The sequence below is a fragment of the Nyctibius grandis genome, chromosome Z (assembly GCF_013368605.1).
Source record: "Nyctibius grandis isolate bNycGra1 chromosome Z, bNycGra1.pri, whole genome shotgun sequence".
Taxonomy (NCBI): Eukaryota; Metazoa; Chordata; class Aves; order Nyctibiiformes; family Nyctibiidae; genus Nyctibius; species Nyctibius grandis.
Genome location: NC_090695.1, coordinates 7,920,356 through 7,934,873, shown reverse-complemented (window position 1 = coordinate 7,934,873; position 14,518 = coordinate 7,920,356). Strand labels below are relative to the sequence as shown.

General features: G+C 47.6%; 1 protein-coding gene across 2 annotated transcripts in view; it reads left to right on the top strand.

The window, feature by feature from the left end:
- The window catches only part of FAM219A (family with sequence similarity 219 member A), a 106,665-nt gene that overhangs the window by 75,114 nt on the left and 17,033 nt on the right, over window positions 1-14,518 (top strand). The gene's annotated exons all lie outside the window — the stretch shown is intronic.

The following is a 14,518-nucleotide window of genomic DNA, read 5'->3' as shown; positions in this document are numbered from 1 at the left end:
TCCTCACTCTTCTTTTTCATCATTACATTCAACCTGCTTTCGCTGTGCTTCACTTGTGTATACAAGTTAAAGCCTGTTGTAAATCTTAATTATTGAAAGATAATTCAACCTGGAGTTGGAACCAAGAGGAACTGTACATCACTGAAACACCTACAGTTTTAACTGCCTGTACTCCTTATACACAGTCTGTTTTCTGTCTTAATTTCCTCAGGCAAGGATCTACGTGTCTTCTATACACACTCATTAGTCCCTTAGTGCTACTGCAATAAAGCCCTGCTTGCTGAGACCCCCAGGCTTTTTTTTTCCTCTTTTCTTCTACTCTTTAACAACTCTTCTGTTCCTCTCATCTCTCCTCCAGCTCCAGTTGGGCAGCCAAACAGGTAACTATACATCAATAAGCCTTATGTTCGTATGCAGTTGGCGATTTTAGCTCACAAATACGTATGTGCCAAGTGAAGCTGAACATGTGTGCGCTGTAACCCAACACAAACCTGACCGAGGTGTGTGAGAGGCACAGAAATGACAGTAATTCTTGTATTACTTTTGCTTGTCTCCTGCCTTTTGTCTTAGAAATGCTGTAGAAAATCCTTAGCTAATGGTGTTTTGATAAACAAAGCCAAGCTGGGATTTTTCCTCCCTTCAGTGCATACAGCTGGCCATCGAGGAGGGAGGTAAAAACGTTGGTCTGCCAGAATTTCTGCCTCACTGGGTCATTTAGGAGAGTGGGTCAGGTACAGGGACTCGGTGGCTGCAGCATTGCCAGCAATCTCATTTGGAGCTACGGTGTTGAGAGCAGGCAGCTGGGAGGCGGTGGGAAACCTCCCCTGCCTGCTGTTTGGGGGAGGTGGGCTCATTTGCCAGTCAGTGGGATCTCATCAGGCCTTTAGCTGTGGCAAGACAGAGAAACGTGAGTCTTTGCGAGATTAGTGATGTGGGAGTGAAACACGGGGTCTGACTGAATTCAGAGTCTAGGTTATACCTGCCTCCCCTTCGCCTAGACTCCCTTTTACAGTCCCCCCAAAAGCAGCATTAAACCTCGCTCAGGCCAGCAGTGCTTCGGCACTCGTCCTCTCTCCTTCGGGGCTGCCTGCGGTCCGGCAGCGAGCAGCGCTGGGGTGTCAGTGCCACAACCGCAGCCCCGAGCGGGCACGCCGGCGCCTGACAGCTTGGGTTTGCAAACTGCCTCTGAGCATCGCTGCCCCACGCGCTGTCCTGACAAAGGGTCACAAAGGTGTAAAATACATCAGCATTAAAATACTAAACCGTGTTTCATTGACGTCGGAGTTCTATATTAAGAACTGTCATCATTTTTACCTGTACGTTACTGCTCTCTATCTTCAGCGTGAGTCAGGCTTTCCCAGAGTCCCTCTGAGCTCTCCCTGCCACGGGAACTGACTCTCCTTTGACAGAGGCTTCAGCTCAGCAGTGCACACATCTGATTTCCAGCTGCTGGGCTCTGCAACTTGGGATGACATCTCTCATCCCCCAGCCCTGCTTCCCCTCCTGCAGCACTCAAAGCAGCTGCAGCCAGCAACCTGGTCTTTCCTCTTGTCTTTCAAGCCCCTTCCTCAGGGGTTTCAGCAGGGACATAAGTTTTCTCCGGCCAGTCTCGTTTCTCTCTGCCATTTGAGGCATGGCTGTATTTTGCCATTAGTCCTTTTGAGAGGTGGAAGGAAAAGGCTTCTGCCAAACCCTCAGCCCTGCACCTGGAAGGAGGAGGACATTAAGGACCATAAAATAGCTGGCAACGGCATCCTACCACCCCTCCGCCATCCTCTACTAGCTAACACTGACAGATAGCAACCCTACCTGAGAAAGAAGACAGGGAATCCTTTGAGGACGGGAAGGGGTTTAATCATTTATGATAGTTTGGGACTAATCCCTGAGCCCAGTTCTGATTTCTCTACTAAAGCAGGGTCCGAGCTGGAGGAGGAAGGTGGCAGCATCCTGCCCCCTCAGCCGAGGCACCCTACAAGGAACAGATTGCAGCACTCAGTGAGCCCCATCCTTCAGAGCATGCGGCAAAGGACAGAGCCAGAGAGGGAGCCATGAGCTTTCTCTAAACTCTTCGCAAAGAGCAAGAGGAAAGCAGTTCCCGCTCCTCCCTGAGGTGGGCCACCCACCTGAATCCAGATGAGAGCAGCATAGATATCAAAATGACAGGCTGGGCCCTTTGAAACTGTACTTGTGAGCTCTGCGGCTGCCCTAGATAAACCCTGCCTGCCTCTCTCTGCACCGTCTGGCGAGACTTCAGAAGAGAGGAGTGGGAGCCTTTGGGCTGCACCAAGTATAACAACGGGGCTGCAGTGCTGAGCTGCCCCAGTGATGTGGCAGCAGCCCCAGGTGCCACCCAGACAGCTTTTGCAGGTACTTCTGCAGCAGGAGAGAGAAGTATTGGGGCATGCCGCACAGAAGGGCTCACACAGAGATCCCCAACCCTGCTCCAAGAGGAAATGTATTGAATTAGGGGCCAGTATCTGTCTGAAACAGAATTCCTACCAACCTAATTAATGAAAGCTTAATCAGCAGATTGGTTAATCATAAACTTATTAAATAACTAATTGAGCTCTAAGGCTGTTTGTCCAATTCCCAGACAATGGCTGTCTCGCTAAGGGAGAGATCAGGTCAGTAATCCTATTAAGGGAGCAGGTTTGCTGCGTGGGACGGCTCTCTGGCTGAGCCGCCGCTGATCCAAGCACCCAGGACTGGGACTGGTAAACTGAATAGCAGGAAGAGGCACCCTGGGCTGTACATATCCTATTCTCCCATAAAGATTCATAGTAAACCAGCAATTCGTCTAGTGAAACAATGCCTGAAAGTCCTCTTCTGGGGAGCAGAATATTTGGAGGGTGACGTGCTAAGTGAGTAACAATCTTTCTTTCCCTTTTCCAGGGAAGAAAACAGTAGGTATCACACTGCAGAGCAGGGATTTCTCAAAGCATGATGGGGTGAGGAGTATCCATCCATTCAGCATGTTCATCAGCCTGGTTGCCTTTGTCCATCTGCTTTCATTTTATTAGATAGAAAATACAGAATGTATAGGGCTGTAGAAACCCAATGCAGCAGATGATTAACCAGAATGGATCAAGTATATCACGTTTTGCTGCTAAATCAAAGTCAGAAACACGGCTGGAACTGTCTGCTGTGGAACAGTCCTGGGAACAAGAAAAGCCCAAGGGTCCTGTCCAAGCAGGACGCTGGAGTCAGCGAGCTGTGAGTCCCTTCCAAGCTCACGTGCTGCCTGTGGCATTAGCACTTCTGTCCTTATTTCCTTTGGCTACTAGATGGGAACTCAACAAGTCATTCCAAGCAGTAGTATCTGCCAGCCAATGAAAGCTTTCCCAATGACAGCATATTAAAAATAAGTTAAATCTGTAGTTTATACAGGTTGTAAAACGTGCTCTCTGCCATAGACCAGTCATTTAGCGTGTATTTTAGACTCATGGAAGCATGTACATCTGATTAAGTGTGTATGCAGTTCAATCCTACTTATGTCAGACTCTATTCAAGTGCTTTTTATAAAAATATGCTCTATGTGATGATCTCCTGTGTAACCGAAGACTGTGAGTATTCAGCTAAGCAAGTTTGTACTCTTACTCCCCTAAATACACATCACACTTATACATGCATCAGTGATCTTAATGCTTCTTCACAGAACGTCAGGACCCATAACAAATGTGATGTGGGCACTAATATTAACTCTGTTTATCTGGTAGATTACGCCTTTAGCATAAATGATGCTTTAAATGAAGAGAGCTATTTAAATGAAGAGAATTAAGTTGCACTTAACAGACTTCTTTCTTTTTTTTTTTGTTTTTGTCTGCTACACCATACAGCAGGGTCAAGCAAATGGCTTTGACTTAAACCTGTGTTCAATTGAGTAGAAATGGTGAGGGGGCATTGCAGAAGTTCTTTCCAGGTAAAATAACTTAATTCTCTCTGACCCTTTGAAGTATTTCAAGGGAGAGAGTAGCTCAGTTTTATGGATTATATTTTGTAGAGTTCAGTTTATAAACTGAAACTTTTTAGCTGGGCTTGTGAGCATGCAAACACTTCCCCAGGTATCTAACTTTGTTCTTCTGTCTGGCAGGAAAGATATTCTTTGAAAAGTACACAAAAATACCAGATAAATCCCTTTCTGAAGGTAAATGTGAAAGATGGAAAAAAAAACCATTTAAATAAAACTGATGCTGTTCGTATATTCCAGCTTTGACAGTGATGACTGAAATGTTTATATGCACTGTCTTGCAGCCATTAGGAATAAAAGTCTCAATCCTTAAAAATTAAGTGAAAAAGCACAGGCGGAATCACAACAAAATGCTCTTGTGAGTTGGGAACTGCAGCAATAGGGGCCTTTGAAATCAGTACAGAAAGGTGTTAGAGGATGAAGAGAGATTAATTGCTGCCTGCTGCTACATAGTCGCAACCTGTCTAAATAAAGTGGCTGCAGAGACAGCTCAGGCAGAGGACTGGGAGCCAGGAATCCGGGTTCTGTTCCCTGCTGACACAGATGTTCTGTGTGGCTTTGACTTAAAGCAGTTAAACAGTTTCTCACAGCTGTAAAATACAGCTTACTGTTTTACAAAGATGATTCGCGATTATATCGTGCCATGAAGAGGTAGAATGCTCTGTGTTCAAAATAGTAATTTTTTTCCCTGAAGTTTACAGCCATAAGATTTTCTTTGCTAGCTGGCTAACTGCATTGGGTGCCCTGCTCTCCTACGCATCAAAGCCCAATAGCGGATTTAAGCAGAGAAGTCGTTCCTTCCTATTATCACACTCTTCTGGGGCCGGTGCTGTTCAATATCTTTATAGATGATCTAGAGGTAGGGATTGAGTGCACCCTCAGTACATTTGCAGATGACACCAAGCTGGGTGGGAGTGTCGATCTGCTGGAGGGTAGGAAGGCCCTACAGAGGGATCTGGACAGGTTAGATAGATGGGCCGAGACCAACGGACGGCATGAGGTTCAACAAGAACAAGTGCCGGCTCTTACACTTGGGCCACAACAACCCCATGCAGCGCTACAGGCTGGGGGAAGAGTGGTTAGAAAGCGGCCTGGCGGAAAGAGACCTGGGGGTGCTGATCAACAGCCGGCTAAACATGAGCCAGCAGTGTGCCCAGGTGGCCAAGAAGGCCAATGGCATCCTGGCCTCCATTAGGAATAGTGTAGCCAGCTGGTCTAGGGAAGTGATCATCCCTCTGTACTTGGCACTGGTGAGGCCGCACCTTGAATACTGTGTCCAGTTCTGGGCCCCACACTTCAAGAAAGATGTTGAGGTGTTGGAGTGAGTCCAGAGGAGGGCAACCAAGCTGGTGAAGGGTCTGGAGGGTCTGACCTACAAGGAACGGCTGAGGGAGCTGGGGTTGTTTAACCTGGAGAAGAGGAGGCTCCGAGGTGACCTTATTGCAGTCTACAACTACCTGAAGGGCGGTTGTAGTAAAGTGGGAGTCGGCCTCTTCTCCCAGGCAACTAGCGATAGGACAAGAGGACATAGCCTCAAGCTTCGCCAGGGGAGGTTCAGGTTGGACATTAGGAAACATTTCTTCTCAGAAAGGGTCATTAGACATTGGAATGGGCTGCCCAGGGAGGCGGTAGAGTCGCCATCTCTGGATGTGTTTAAGAAAAGACTGGACATGGCACTTAGTGCCATGGTCTAGTCGACAGGGTGGTGTCAGGGCAACAGTTGGACTCGATGATCCCTGAGGTCTCTTCCAGCCTGGTTGATTCTGTGATTCTGTGAAGGTCTGATAAATGAGTTTTGGGGCTGGGATAGTGTATCTAGGGGATAGGGACATGCTGCTGGAACGTAAAGCCACTTTTTGGAGGTCCTTGCAGTGTAAGTAGATGATAGCTTTGGTCAGGACCAGAGCACTCATTTGCCTTCTCTGTGCTGAGAAATAGCGTGGCACTTCGGTTTGGTGTGTGTTTTCTGAAGGGAAATGCAAAAAGTAACGTCAGCCAGGCCATCAGAAACATCTCTGTGACTTGGGCAGGCGGCACTGCAGGTAAGCATTGCCCCAGAATGAGCCCTGCGTTGCTGTGCATGCAGTGCACTGACTGCTTGTGGCAGTAGCTCCTGTATGAGAAGTTAAGAGCTGCATCCTTGCATAAGGGATGTAAACATTTCCCTAGGTCATTTACCAGTTCTTTGTCTGATCAGGCCTTCTTGGGAGGTGAAGGGAGCTTAAAACCGCTCAAAGCCCATTGGTGTTTGTGCCAGCTCTCAACCATGCCAAAGGGACCGAGCAGCAGCCAGATCAACAAAACATAAGGAAATGCAGTTACTTGGATGTTTAAAACCTGGTCTAAGAGGGATCTTGGAAGACAGATTTATATGCCTGCTCTTGCTAGCCAGTTCTCACAATTAGACGTAGTTCACTAATTTCCCCAAGTTTGGCTGCATCAGCAAAAATAACATACTTCAGCTAAAAATACTGTGTCTTGCCCAGGTTGGTAGTTGGATGACTTAGCTATCTGACCCTTGCTTATACGAACAGTCTTTTGTGAAGCTGCGTGAAACAATCCTGATTCAGATGGCCTGTCCTGAATAACCAATACTGATGCCCAGCGCGTACCAGCTTGAAACCATATTCCCTGTATTCAGAGCAGGGAGCTGGCTGCAGGCAGATCGTTTTTGTTTCTGCTACCCCTGTTGAGTAAAAATTGCTTTTCTTTTGCCTTTCTTTGCTATGCAGGGAGGCATAGCCACGTGGTCACACTTACACTCTCCAGATCTCCCCAGGGAGCACAGCCCTCACCAGGATCAGCGTGACCCCGGCACACAGCTTGCTCATACCTCCCTTTCTATGCAGCCTGGAGTAAAGCCCCTATTGATGTACATACCCTGAAATGTCTCCAAGAAGTGACACAGTCCTCGCTGACAAATGCTCTCTGTCAGAGGTGAAAGGTAGTGAAGATTTCAGTGTTAACCAGATGCATGCTAATGTCCCTGAGCTAATGCAAGTGAGCTGAAATCAGGACTTGGGCTTGAAGTGGAAGTTGTAGTCAGCACTTCACTCTTTCTTCCTCTGTTTGCTCACGACTCTGTTGATCATTCAGCAGGATCTGAACAGACAGATTAATTTTATTTACTGTGCAATTTAAATTCTCGGCTTGCTTGAGAAGGTAGAATTCATCCAGGAATCACTGCAGTTCTCAGCCTCTGAAATGGTTCGGCTGACCATGGGGGACAGAGAGGCACATACATCCCAAAATCTCATTTCATAGACCTTGAAGATGGAAAAATACAACTCTGTCACAACAGATTAATTTCCCTTTGTCTTCCCACTGCAGAAAATCCCTTGGACCCACACTGCAATGTCCCCATAGCAGGAAGCTCCGACTCCTCCTGGTCATGCAGGTTCACAAGCAATTGAGTTAGCAAAGCTCAGCCAGCAGCTCTGAGCAAAGAGATAGGAGCAGTCAGCATCTGGGTGCTACCAACCCACAGTGCAAAGGAAACAAATCAGCCACATCTGCCACTGAATGGCATTTGTGCTGGTCAGGCTGCCTCAGTTGAGGGGGATGCACATAGTCAAGCATGGTGGCAGTGAGAGGCGATGGCATCCTAAACCACTTTGACCATAGCCAGAGTCACTCACTATCTTGTGACAAATGGGAACCGTGGATTTGCGGTGATCTGACTCTCCAAATAGCTTTTCAGCATAGTACAGGGTGATGTTCACCAAATTCCTGGGTTGTCTGCTTTGGCTGATATCGCAAAAGGAGCAGTTCTGCAGGAGACTGAACCATATGGCTACTTCTGCCATTTCTGGTTTGGGGCAGAGTGTAGGCAAAACCAATGCCCCCCCACGTAGCAACATGTACTAAAGAAGCTGTTTAGCTTTTTAGAAAACAGGAAAACGTTATTAAAACTGGTTATGATTTCATTTAAACACTGAAACCAGAGGAGTAATTGTAAGGATTTATTCAAGTCTAGTTTCTAACATAGACACATTCATGTTAAGTCCATTCTGCTTCACATGCTCTGTTACTATTTTCCCTCATCATAAAGCAGCTAAACACATCCAGCCAGCTGAATGGGTAACCATTTTAAATTGCACTAAGAAATACAGCAGTGCCTGAAATCACTCATTAGGGCTGTGGCTGTTCCCAGTGGTAAGGGCAGAATTCAGCCCCTCTCAACTTAGACACGACTTTCTCTAGCAGAGGTTCCCTGTGGTTCCCTGTGCTTAATTTGTCAGCATGCAGTTATTTGCCCGAAAGCACGCCAGGGCAGGGATGGTTTGCTGGGTGCTTAGCATGCTGGGGCACCATCTTACTGAGGACCTTTGCGTGCAGCTATAATACGAGACCATTGCCAGACAGGACGCAAGGCTGGGCCAGTTATGGTCCTGATTGTGTCTGCAGCATACATTTCCTTTGCTCCTTTATATTTAGGTATTATTCCTGCCTTACTGAAAGCTCCATGGGCTTCTGTGGCTACTGTCTTGTCACCAGTAGAGCTCACCTTGAAGCAACACTTGGAGCAGATGATGAATGGCTCAGATGGGGTCAGTGAGCAGAACAGGCTATCGTGAGGCTTGCACAAAGGTAGCAGCTTGGTCGTTGAGCAGATTCATCTTCTTTCTTTAAACAATCTCAATGTCATAAGGGGACAAAGCGTCTTAAAGATGAAGTGACAAGGAGCACAAGAAAGGAGGGTGAGATGTGATGTGGTTGGCAGGTCCAGACGAAAGGCTGTCCCGCCTGCTGTTCAGAGCAGTATAGTGGTGTCAAAAAGATCCTGGACCCCTCCTCACATACACACACACGTGCCGCTCCACGTGTTCCTCTTCTGATGCAATGTCCAGGATTAGCTTAAGTGGAACTGGTACAGCCAAATTCCTCAGAGGGTCAGGCTGACAGCACAGCTGCCTGTGTTCTCCAAGCTGTCCACTGAAACAGAAGCTAATGCTGCTTTGCTCCACTCAAGCATGGAGCCAAGTAGATTACCTGTGGTGGGTTAACCTTGGCTGGACAGCAGGTGCCCACCAAAGCTGCTCTATCACTCCCCCTCCTTGGCTGGACAGGGAAGAGGAAATGTAACAAAACCTCATGGGTCAAGATAAGGACAGAGAGGTCATTCACCACTTACCATCACAGGCAAAACAGACTCGACTTGGGGAAATTAGTTTAATTTATTACCAATGAAAATCAGAGTAGGGTAATGAGAAATAAAACCAAATCTTAAAACACTGTCCCCCACCCCTCACTTCTTCCCAGGCTCAATTTCACTCCCAATTGTCTCTACCTCCTCTCCTCCAGCAGCGCAGGGGGAGGGAATGGGGGTTGCGGTCAGTTCATCACACGTCTCTGCGGCTCCTTCCTCCTCATGAGGGGCACTTCTCACACTCTTCCACAGCTCCAGTGTAGGGCACCTCCCACGGGAGACAGTCCTCCATGAATTTCTCCAACGGGAGTCCTTCCCATGGGCTGCCGTTCTTCAGGAACTGCTCCACCATGGGTCCCTTCCATGGGCTGCAGTCCTTCAGGGACAGACTGCTCCAGCGTGGGTCCCCCACGGGGTCACAAGTCCTGCCAGCAAACCTGCTCCACTGTGGGCTTCTCTCTCCATGGGTCCGTGGGTCCTGACAGGAACCTGCTCCAGCGCAGGCTTCCCATGGGGTCACAGCTTCCTTTGGGCTTCCACCTTCTCCTGCATGGGGTCCTCCATGGGCTGCAGGTGGATAATTGCTCCACTGTGGACCTCCAGGGGCTGCAGGGGGACAGCCTGCCTCACCGTGGTCTTCACCAGGGGCTGCAGGGGAATCTCTGCTCCGGCACCTGAGGCACCTCCTCCCCCTCCTTCACTGACCTTGGTGTCTGCAGGGTCATTTCTCTCACATATTCTCACTCCTCTCTGGCTGCTGTTGCTGTTGCACACCAACCTTTTCCCCTTTGTTATCCCAGAGGTGCTACCACTGTTGCTGATGGGCTCAGCCTTGGCCAGCAGTGGGTCCGACTTGGAGCTGGCTAGCATTGGCTTTATCCGACATAGGGGAACCTTCTAGCAGCTTCTCACAGAAGCCACCCCTGTAGCCCTGCCACTACCAAAACCTTGCCACACAGACCCAATACATAACCCAACACAGCAGCCCTACTAATGATTAGACAGGATCTTCAGACTCCTAATTGAGCATACTTGTTAATGTCAAAGGCACACGCAGGCTGCTTCACGCCCTCCCAACCTCCTCTGCTCTATCGTGCTTTTTCAAGGAAGTGTCTGTGTGGAAGATTAGTCAAAAGCCAGTAGGAGCCTGGATTTGGTTAAAGCTGTCTCTCCCCGAGCCGTACCGGCCCTGCTGGTATTGCTAGTGATTGTCTGTTCAAGCCATCACACCTGTACTCGCAGTGTGCTCAGTCACCCATGACCACTTAGTGGGAAGGGGGTGACAAACCACAAGCGTGAGCATTTCACTAGGTACAATGGTAAAAAGTAGAGCAGCCAAGTGAAATGAAAGCTAAACAACGTATTTCAAATACTTGCAAATGCCATGTAAAGAGCATCGTTGGAGCTCTGCTGTTACGCTACATTTTACTGCCAGCAGTTAGTGATTTCTCTGAAGTAGCTGGAGAGGAGCCTTGTTTTATTCTGGCTTCCCCATCTCCAAGTCTCTGTCCTTCATCTTGTATCTCTGCTGTATTAGCTTTTCATTGGTCATCCAACAGCAAACTCACCAGGCACAAAATAACCAGTGGCTAGAAATCACAGTCTTCTGTTTTTTCATTTGTTCTTGCATGTCCCATTTTCTCTGTATTTGGCAGGAGTTCCTGTTAATCCTTCCTCATTCTTCTGGCACCCAAGAGTTGCCCAGAATTATGCAGTTTTGTAGGATCAGCATCGATTTTCCATCAAGCTGCGTTGCCTTCCTGGAAGTTCATCGCACATACTGGAATGCTGCAGGCAGCACAGGCAGTCCTGGACATGGAGAGCCTTTTCATAGCCAGTGCCAGAAACTGCCAGGTGCCGAGGACAAGCTATGCCTATCCTCTCTGGTGGGACCATGCCCCAGGTGTTTCAAGCTAAGCAGTGGCCTTGAGGCTGGAGGAGAAGTGTGGAAACACAGGTCTCATCTAAGTCCAATGAGGAATACTTGACTACCATATCGGAGAGTCTAGGATGACTCAGAAGGAAAGAGCATCTTAGTTTTTCATTCCCTGAGAATTGCCCAGGTGCATAGTTCCCAGGTTTCACACAAAGGTTAGCACAGTTGGGTCAGTGGAGGGTTGTGATCTTAGGATTCGTGCTCATATGGGTGTAGCATCAGCCAGTATGAGGCAGACTTTAAAGAAAAATGCCATTTACTTATCAAGGCTAGGTTGTGCTTCCTTCTCTCACCTTCTTTTTAGTGTTATCTTCTGTAACAGCTTTAATTTGTGAAATTGCAGGTTTTTGTGAAAATGTTAGACCCTGAAACTAAGATTTTTCAGAAATGCCTAAATCAATCTTATTTCTAGAAGGAGCTTAGGTACTTAAAGTTTGAGGCCCTGGCCTTCAAAGAAACATCTGGTGGCCAAAACCAAAAGAGCTGGAAGCCTGGGAAAGAGCTCACTATCTAGAAATGGGATTCACAAACTCTACCTGCTACGCCAGAAGCAAGCACTGAGCGGAAAATGGGCAGTGAAAACCTCCTTCCCCCATTCTGATGGACCTGATGGTTGGTGTACATGGCTGGAATTCATAGCGCAGAATTAGTTCAGGAGATTGGCACACAAACATCTCCTTTGGGTGATGGTGGAAGTAGCAGTAGTTGATGATAGTTGTAAGGCTCAAATACTAGGTTTCCTTGCCTCAAAGCCTGACGTGACTCGTGCACACCTCCACCACTGCCCAGGAGCTTGTCCTAACACACCAGGGCTGAGTAGGCCTCCCATTTCCCCTGGAAGCCATTACATTTTGGCCATCAGGATTCATAGCGTTCAAGAGGGAGATGAACTCTTGATTGATGCTTAAGAAATTTGTCTGGGGGCACAGGCACGGATGTTCCTATCGCACTTACATTGTGTTGGGAAGGTTCGCTCCAAGTCACTAAGTAAGTGAAAGAAGGGGGTAAATAGGAAATCTCTTATAGTTCAGACCCGCACATTGCAACAGGAGTCAGTAATAGCATAGAAATAGTTATGGAGAGACCTACTGGAGGAAGAAGACACTTAGTGAAAGTCCAGATTCATCAGCCGAATGAGTAATCTGAGTTGGAGAAGAGCATTAGTGCTTGTACCGAGCAAGTGATAGAAAGCAGAGTGCGCCAGTTAATTTAAAAGGCTCAGGCAGGCCTTAACTGCCTTGACAGAAAATGAAACCTTGTTTCTGAGGCAGGTGCCTTCTGTGAGTTATACAGCCTCTTAAAGCATCGGCAGCTTGTCTCAGCGCTGTGTGTTTGTGGTCAGCGCTGGAGCTTCTGGTGGAGATAGGTGGAAGTTGGTTTGTATTTAGAGTTGTAAACATTTGCCTCCATAAAACCCCGCTTTACCCCTCAGTGTCTGAATAACAAAATTCACGTTGCCTGCAAAATACCAGCCTTTTATTCTGGAGACAGAGACAACCAATGCATTTGCAAGTTCCAGTTCTGAGAAGTTACTCTGATTTAAGGTTTTGACTTCAATCCTGTATCAGTCTCTTTGTTCCTCATGCCAGAGAGTTATTAATCCGATCCTTTTCGTGCCAAGTTCAGTGAGCATTTATTCACCTCTGCTGTCAGCAGGAGCAGGGCTGGGCAATGGTTTATATGAGTATGCGCTCTTCTCTGGAGATTCCTCAGCCATACTCATCATCATGATCTCTAGGCATCTCTGCTGCTTATTTGTCCCTCAAAAAAAGGCAGCCTTGGACATGTGTCCACCTGCTCTTACCTGTGTGGAAAGGACAGAGTAGGCTCACCTTGCACTTGCATGCCCTGGTAGGCACACCGCTTTCCCACAAGTGGGAAAAGGTGCTTTTCTCTCCAAGGGGAGTAAAATCTGCAAGAGAATAAATATATCAGCACATTTCATACACCACAGGGGAAGCAGAAGCAAAACAAAGTCACTCTTCAGGTTCCCCAGAAAGCAGTCTGGTAAATCTCTGTTATTCAGGAATGCCACAAAAATAGTTCTCAACATTTTCTCACACTCTGGAGAATGTTTTTAACCAGGCCCTTTCCTGCCTTACTCGCCCCACGCTCGACTTTTCCCTCCAAGCCTTGCCTTGAGTTGCAGGAAGAGATTGGGGCAGTCAGCTCAACTTTTGTGGCTAATTGCTAACTCAACCCAACTGATTTCCCACAAGAGACAAGGAAGGAGTTTGAATCAGAAAACTGAATGTCAGTTTCTATGAAAACCCATCATCCATGGGCTTCTGTCCCTGCTGGAGGCAGGGCCGTATTAGTACAGCGTGGACATTGCATACCAGCAGAAGGCTTAGCTTTTGGATCTGAATTCTAGTTTTGATCCTGTGGTGAGTCCTGCATCTGGGCAAGTGTAGAGTCCTGCATCTGGGCAAGAACAACCCCATGTATGAGTACAAGTTGGGGACAGACCTGTTGGAGAGCAGCGTAGGAGAAAGAGACCTGGGGGTCCTAGTGGACAGCAGGATGACCATGAGCCAGCAGTGTGCCCTTGTGGCCAAGAAGGCCAATGGCATCCTGGGGTGTATTAGAAGGGGTGTGGTTAGCAGGTCAAGAGAGGTTCTTCTCCCCCTCTACTCTGCCCTGGTGAGGCCACATCTGGAATATTGTGTCCAGTTCTGGGCCCCTCAGTTCAAGAAGGACAGGGAACTGCTAGAGAGAGTCCAGCGCAGAGCCACGAAGATGATTAAGGGAGTGGAACATCTCCCTTATGAGGAGAGGCTGAGGGAGCTGGGTCTCTTTAGCTTGGAGAAGAGGAGACTGAGGGGTGACCTCATTAATGTTTATAAATATGTAAAGGGCAAGTGTCATGAGGATGGAGCCAGGCTCTTCTCAGTGACATCCCTTGACAGGACAAGGGGCAATGGGTGCAAGCTGGAACACAGGAGGTTCCACTTAAATATGAGGAAAAACTTCTTTACGGTGAGGGTGACCGAACACTGGAACAGGCTGCCCAGAGAGGTTGTGGAGTCTCGTTCTCTGGAGACATTCAAAACCCGCCTGGACACGTTCTTGTGTGACATGATCTAGGTAATCCTGCTCCGGCAGGGGGATTGGACTAGATGATCTTTCGAGGTCCCTTCCAATCCCTAACATTCTGTGATTCTGTGATTCTGTGATTCTGTGAGAAGTTATTAAGAGAAATAATCTCTCCTAAAGGAGAAGCTAATTTAAATCCCCTCTTGTACTGAATACGTAAAGAAAGCTTGACGTACTGTCTGTGTTTTAAGGTACATTTCAGCAACCAGTAGAACATACTCTGAAAATGTAAGCAAACAATATGCTGTTTAAAAGTACAGCTGCAAAATGTTTCACTTTTTTTTTTTTTTTAAATAAAGCAAGCAAGCTCCCGAGAATCAAATGTGAGATAAAAGAGAAAGACACCCGGGGGACATCACAGGTTGTGAGG